Genomic DNA, 8,129 nt, shown 5'->3' with positions numbered 1-8,129 from the left:
ATCCCTTTTTTGTAAGTAGGGATGTGGTTACTGTTGAATACCTCATCTATTATGTGAAATTTTGGCTTAGCTAGCTTGAACAAAAAATGGTGGTCGGAGTTAGTTCCACTCCGAAACTGCCCATAATTACCTTTACCGAAAAAAACAGGCTTCTGGCTAACAGTTGTGGCAAATATTTTGGCCAATTTTCCGCAAATCTTTCATATTCTGTCATATTTTGTCATCTGTCATATTTTCACATGCAAATTAGTTTTTTTGGCACACTGTTGCAACAAATTTGTGGTGACTTGGGTACTTCTGGCAAATAATTCTGGGAAACTCTACTGTTTGCCGCAAATTTGCAGCAAATTTGATTATGCATATGCAAAGATTAATAACAACATCGGTCCACGCACCCGCACAGTCATGAAGAGGGCACAGCAGTGCCTCTTCACTCTCACTTGGCTGAAAAGCTTTGGCATGGGCCCTCAGATTCTCAAACATTTCTACAGCTGCACCATTGAGAGCATATTCAATGGCTGCATCACCTCTTGGTACAGCAAATGCAAGACCCTTGACCGCAAAGCGCAACAGAGGGTGGTGCAGACAGCCCAGTACATCACTGGGGCCGAGCTCCCTGCTATCCAGGAACTCTATAATCAAGCGGTGTCAGAAGAAGGCCCAAAAAATTGCCAAAGACTCCCGCCACCCAAAACAATAGACTGTTCACTCTGCCACCATCCAGCAAACGGTACCGGAGCATTGGCTCTCTGACCATCAGGCTCCGAGACAACTTCTACCCCCAAGCCATTACACTGCTAAATAGCCAGACAGTTTTGGTACCATTACTTGACTATTTAACAATCTAAATCAAATCAAATCAAATTTGATTTGTCACATACACATGGTTAGCAGATGTTAATGCGAGTGTAGCGAAATGCTTGTGCTTCTAGTTCCGACAATGCAGTAATAACCAACAAGTAATCTAACTAACAATTCCAAAACTACTGTCTTATACACAGTGTAAGGGGATAAAGAATATGTACATAAGGATATATGAATGAGTGATGGTACAGAGCAGCATAGGCAAGATACAGTAGATGGTATCGAGTACAGTATATACATATGAGATGAGTATGTAAACAAAGTGGCATAGTTAAAGTGGCTAGTGATACATGTATTACATAAGGATGCAGTCGATGATATAGAGTACAGTATATACGTATGCATATGAGATGAATAATGTAGGGTAAGTAACATTATATAAGGTAGCATTGTTTAAAGTGGCTAGTGATATATTTACATCATTTCCCATCAATTCCCATTATTAAGCCAAAGGCTCCCTGCCTGTGCCATTAAACCCCTACAACTCATCCAGAACGCCGCAGCCCGTCTGGTGTTCAACCTTCCCAAGTTCTCTCACGTCACCCCGCTCCTCCGCTCTCTCCACTGGCTTCCAGTTGAAGCTCGCATCCGCTACAAGACCATGGTGCTTGCCTACGGAGCTGTGAGGGGAACGGCACCTCAGTACCTCCAGGCTCTGATCAGGCCCTACACCCAAACAAGGGCACTGCGTTCATCCACCTCTGGCCTGCTCGCCTCCCTACCACTGAGGAAGTACAGTTCCCGCGCAGCCCAGTCAAAACTGTTCGCTGCTCTGGCCCCCCAATGGTGGAACAAACTCCCTCACGACGCCAGGACAGCGGAGTCAATCACCACCTTCCGGAGACACCTGAAACCCCACCTCTTTCAGGAATACCTAGGATAGGATAAAGTAATCCTTCTCACCCCCCTTAAAAGATTTAGATGCACTATTGTAAAGTGGCTGTTCCACTGGATGTCTTAAGGTGAACGCACCAATTTGTAAGTCGCTCTGGATAAGAGCGTCTGCTAAATGACTTAAATGTAAATGTAAATTAAAGTGGCTGGAGTTGAGTCAGTGTCAGTGTGTTGGCAGCAGCCACTCAATGTTAGTGGTGGCTGTTTAACAGTCTGATGGCCTTGAGATAGAAGCTGTTTTTCATTCTCTCGGTCCCAGCTTTGATGCACCTGTACTGACCTCGCCTTCTGGATGATAGCGGGGTGAACAGGCAGTGGCTCGGGTGGTTGATGTCCTTGATGATCTTTATGGCCTTCCTGTAACATCGGGTGGTGTAGGTGTCCTGGATGTTACAGGAAGGCCATAAAGATAATCAAGGACATCAACCACCCGAGCCACTGCCTGTTCACCCCGCTATCATCCAGAAGGCGAGGTCAGTACAGGTGCATCAAAGCTGGGACCGAGAGAATGAAAAACAGCTTCCACTGGATGTCATAAGGTGAAAGCACCAATTTGTAAGTCGCTCTGGATAAGAGCGTCTGCTAAATGACTTAAATGTAAATGGAGGGCAGGTAGTTTGCCCCCGGTGATGCGTTGTGCAGACCCTACGCACACTCACTAGATTATATATGCAAACCATATACAGTCACACACTCTACAAACCCCTCATACATTTGCATACACTACATACACCCACACACACACTAACACTTTTACACATCATTTTCTGCTCCTTCTCTGTTCTTTATTTTACTCTTATTATTATTATTATCGATCCTGATGCCTAGTCACTTTACCCTGCCTTACATATCTACAGCAGGTAGCCTAGTGGTTAGAGCGTTGGGCCAGTAACTGAAAGGCTGCTGGTTTGAATCCCCAAGCTGACAAGGTAAAAAATCTGTCATTCTGCCCCTGAGGAAGGCAGGTAACCAACTGTTCCCTGGGCGCTGTGGATGTTGATTATGGCAGCCCCCTGCAGCTCTCTGATTTAGAGGGGTTGGGTTAAATGTGGACACATTTCAGGTGAATGCATTCAGTTGTACAACTATCCCTACCTCAAATACTTTGTACCTCTGCACATTGATCTGGTACTCCCTGTGCATTTTATTTTATTCCTCGTGTTACTATTTGATTTTTAAACTCTGCATTGTTGGGAATGGCTCGTAAGCAAGCATTTCACGATGAAGTCTAGTTGTATTCGGCGCATGAGACAAATAATATTTGATAGCTATCAAATCCAATTTTATTTGTCACATACGCTGAATACAACAGGTGAAATGCTTACTTATACAAGCCCTTAACCAACAACAAAAAGTGTTAAGAAAATATTTATTAAAATAAACTGAAGTTATTTTTTAATTTTTTAAAATTAATTAACAGTAGTGAGGCTATACACAGGGCTATCACATCAATTGTGCAAAATATGATAGCTAATGTTACTAACTAGCTAAGCGTTACTAACGTTAGCTAGCTAGCCAGTCAGTGTTGCTGACAGATTGAAACTGATATAGCAACAACATGTGTTTCACCCGATCCCATAAAACATGACATTGCTAACCAGGCATCAATTAGCTAACACAAGTTTAGAAGGAAGTTTAATTAATGAGTTCAGTAGATAGCTAGATAGTCCGGGTCGATATTCGCGTAATAATAAGGAATTCCCCTCGACCACACCCACAAATTGGGGGAAACAAACATTCTTTCCCAATGACCCCCGGTGTAAAGAGCCAACTTCGCCGTAGATGTTTTGTTACGCAGGAATAACAAAACATTCCCAAACAAGTAACAGGGTCAAAAATGCAACCAGATCAATAAATCCCAACCTATGGTTCGCAATGCTCCCTCGTATGGAAATAGAGCCTGCGAGAAGAGAACTGTGGTTTCATGCTATTTGACGTCAGAGAGTGGGAAATGTGGGAACCTGGTGTCCAAGTTGGCGACACATAGCTATGTGTGTAGAAAACATTTAATCACAGGTAAGACATTTAACTTGTTTAGTATAGTTTGTTTGTAACTCCACTCACCACTTCCCAGCTAGCAATGAGGAATCGGCCCAGAAGCGGCCCCCCCGAACTGATTGAATTGGGCCGGAATCGGGTGTCGGACTCGGCCCGGAATCAAAATTAATGACTGCCCAGAATCGGCCCGATGTTTCCGTCTAACGGAATCCAGCCAACTTTGCCGGCATCTTACCAGAATCTCCCCAGAATAGGCCTGATGCAAAAAAAAGTATTTATTTATTTTTATTTCACCTTTTTTAACCAGGTAGGCTTGTTGAGAACACGTTCTCATTTGCAACTGCGACCTGGCCAAGATAAAGCATAGCAGTGTGAGCAGACAACACAGAGTTACACATGGAGTAAACAATTAACAAGTCAATAACACAATAGGAAGATAAAAAAAGGGGAGTCTATATACATTGTGTGCAAAAGGCATGAGGTAGGCGAATAATTACAATTTTGCAGATTAACACTGGAGTGATAAATGATCAGATGGTCATGTACAGGTAGAGATATTGGTGTGCAAAAGAGCAGAAAAGTAAATTAATAAAAACAGTATGGGGATGAGGTAGGTAAAAATGGGTGGGCTATTTGCCGATAGACTATGTACAGCTGCAGCGATCGGTTAGCTGCTCAGATAGCAGATGTTTGAAGTTGGTGAGGGAGATAAAAGTCTCCAACTTCAGCGATTTTTGCAATTCGTTCCAGTCAGAGGCAGCAGAGAACTGGAACGAAAGGCGGCCAAATGAGGTGTTGGCTTTAGGGATGATCAGTGAGATACACCTGCTGGAGCGCGTGCTACGGATGGGTGTTGCCATCGTGACCAGTGAACTGAGATAAGGCGGAGCTTTACCTAGCATGGACTTGTAGATGACCTGGAGCCAGTGGGTCTGGCGACGAATATGTAGCGAGGGCCAGCCGACTAGAGCGTACAAGTCGCAGTGGTGGGTGGTATAAGGTGCTTTAGTGACAAAACGGATGGCACTGTGATAAACTGCATCCAGTTTGCTGAGTAGAGTGTTGGAAGCAATTTTGTAGATGACATCGCCGAAGTCGAGGCGGCGTGAGTGAAGGAGGCTTTGTTGCGGAATAGAAAGCCAACTCTTGATTTGATTTTCGATTGGAGATGTTTGATATGAGTCTGGAAGGAGAGTATACAGTCTAGCCAGACACCTAGGTACTTATAGATGTCCACATATTCAAGGTTGGAACCATCCAGGGTGGTGATGCTGGTCAGGCGTGCGGGTGCAGGCAGCGAACGGTTGAAAAGCATGCATTTGGTTTTACTAGTGTTTAAGAGCAGTTGGAGGCCACGGAAGGAGTGTTGTATGGCATTGAAGCTCGTTTGGAGGTTAGATAGCACAGTGTCCAAGGACGGGCCGGAAGTATATAGAATGGTGTCGTCTGCATAGAGGTGGATCAGGGAATCGCCCGCAGCAAGAGCAACATCATTGATATATACAGAAAAAAGAGTCGGCCCGAGGATTGAACCCTGTGGCACCCCCATAGAGACTTCCAGAGGACCAGACAGCATGCCCTCCGATTTGACACACTGAACTCTGTCTGCAAAGTAATTGGGGAACCAGGCAAGGCAGTCATCCGAAAAACCGAGGCTACTGAGTCTGCCGATAAGAATATGGTGATTGACCGAGTCGAAAGCCTTGGCAAGGTCGATGAAGACGGCTGCACAGTACTGTCTTTTATCGATGACGGTTATGATATCGTTTAGTACCTTGAGCGTGGCTGAGGTGCACCCGTGACCGGCTCGGAAACCAGATTGCACAGCGGAGAAGGTACGGTGGGATTCGAGATGGTCAGTGACCTGTTTGTTGACTTGGCTTTCGAAGACCTTAGATAGGCAGGGCAGAATGGATATAGGTCTGTAACAGTTTGGGTCCAGGGTGTCTCCCCCTTTGAAGAGGGGGATGACTGTGGCAGCTTTCCAGTCCTTGGGGATCTCAGACGATATGAAAGAGAGGTTGAACAGGCTGGTAATAGGGGTTGCGACAATGGCGGCGGATAGTTTCAGAAATAGAGGGTCCAGATTGTCAAGCCCAGCTGATTTGTACGGGTCCAGGTTTTGCAGCTCATTCAGAACATCTACTATCTGGATTTGGGTAAAGGAGAACCTGGAGAGGCTTGGGCGTGTAGCTGCGGGGGGGCAGAACTGTTGGCCGAGGTTGGAGTAGCCAGGCGGAAGGCATGGCCAGCCGTTGAGAAATGCTTGTTGAAGTTTTCGATAATCATGGATTTATCGGTGGTGACCGTGTTACCTAGCCTCAATGCAGTGGGCAGCTGGGAGGAGGTGCTCTTGTTCTCCATGGACTTCACAGTGTCCCAGAACTTTTTGGAGTTTGAGCTACAGGATGCAAACTTCTGCCTGAAGAAGCTGGCCTTAGCTTTCCTGACTGACTGCGTGTATTGGTTCCTGACTTCCCTGAACAGTTGCATATCGCGGGGACTGTTCGATGCTATTGCAGTCCGCCACAGGATGTTTTTGTGCTGGTCGAGGGCAGTCAGGTCTGGAGTGAACCAAGGGCTATATCTGTTCTTAGTTCTGCATTTTTTGAACGGAGCATGCTTATCTAAAATGGTGAGGAAGTTACTTTTAAAGAATGACCAAGCATCCTCAACTGACGGGATGAGGTCAATGTCCTTCCAGGATACCCGGGCCAGGTCGATTAGAAAGGCCTGCTCACAGAAGTGTTTTAGGGAGCGTTTGACAGTGATGAGGGGTGGTCGTTTGACTGCGGCTCCGTAGCGGATACAGGCAATGAGGCAGTGATCGCTGAGATCCTGGTTGAAGACAGCGGAGGTGTATTTGGAGGGCCAGTTGGTCAGGATGACGTCCATGAGGGTGCCCTTGTTTACAGATTTAGGGTTGTACCTGGTGGGTTCCTTGATGATTTGTGTGATCTAGCTTAGATTGTAGGACTGCCGGGGTGTTAAGCATATCCCAGTTTGGGTCACCTAACAGAACAAACTCTGAAGCTAGATGGGGGGCAATCAATTCACAAATGGTGTCCAGGGCACAGCTGGGTGCTGAGGGGGGTCGGTAGCAGGCGGCATGCATTTAAATACATGCATTTAAATACATGTATACAAAATGACCCGATTTAGTCATTTTAAATATTACTATTATACATTTTATGCATACAAATGATACCCATCCATCCCCCAAATAATTATGTCAGAGGAAACACCCCCGGTGATTGTGTCAGCGTGCATGCGCTTGGCCCACCACATGAGTCGCTACAGCGCGATGGGACAAGACCATCCCGGACGGCCAAACCCTCCCCTAATTCGGACGACGGTGGGCAAATTGTGCATCGCCTCATGGGTTTTCCGGTCACGGCCGGCACAGGTATCTAGCAACGTCATGAAAAAGGGCATGATGGAAGCCCTACGATTTTATGTTTCTCTAAGTAGTGAGAACGCCCGGGCGAAGGCAATGTAGAAAAGTAATCTTAAAACATGCTGTACTTTTCTTAAATGTTGTTTTGTAATTGACTAAAACAAACAGGTAAGAAAGTTGCGTTTGAAAAAGGTGAAGTTTTTTCTGTGAGCCAATGGGGTAATGTGGATAACCACAGGTTGTTTTCCCAACAGGCGGGCAGTCTTTCTATCTAATACCGACAAGGACTATAGCCAAAGACTTTTATAACTAACCCAAGATAATCCCTGTTGTTTCCAATGGGAGCAAATTAATCATAATGGGCAAATATTTATTTTATATTTTATTTATTTATTTGCATATTTCCGTTGGGGAATGCCTACTCTGTGAAGTGTGCTTGTGCAATAACTCAATTTGCCCTTGCAATCTTTCTAAACAATGCAAAAAAAAAAAAGAATTTGGCAAAGGGTAAATAAAGTCTACAAAAAGCAGTCCACTGTTTGCTACAGATTCTAGTTTTGGAAACAGAAAACTGTATGGAGGTCAAATGTTTCATCGATGAGAAGATTAGCAGAATGCCGGCCAAAATCCACTTCACTCCATCTTCTTCCACTGCCGGCCACTGGGCTTCCTCTCATCACCATTTGGTAGTGGGTGAAAACTCCAACCGGTTGCTTCACATTTATACATCCGGTGAAATATCTGGCTCATTGCTATATCTGTGCTATAGCCTGGTTTCCATTTTCCAATTGAATTTTCTTCTCCCCCTGACTGGTCGTCAACAGTGACTGGTCTTGGAACTCACGTCTTCACCAGGAACGGCTTCTGGTAAACTATTTGCCACTAGTCGCAATAAATATTCTTGCCACGTGTTTGCCACAGATTGAAATATGTCGAATCTTGAGATAATTATTTCCCAGAAAAAATCCTCTGGCAA

The sequence above is a fragment of the Oncorhynchus nerka genome, linkage group LG21 (assembly GCF_034236695.1).
Source record: "Oncorhynchus nerka isolate Pitt River linkage group LG21, Oner_Uvic_2.0, whole genome shotgun sequence".
Lineage (NCBI taxonomy): Eukaryota > Metazoa > Chordata > Actinopteri > Salmoniformes > Salmonidae > Oncorhynchus > Oncorhynchus nerka.
Note: the sequence above shows the minus strand (reverse complement) of the source record.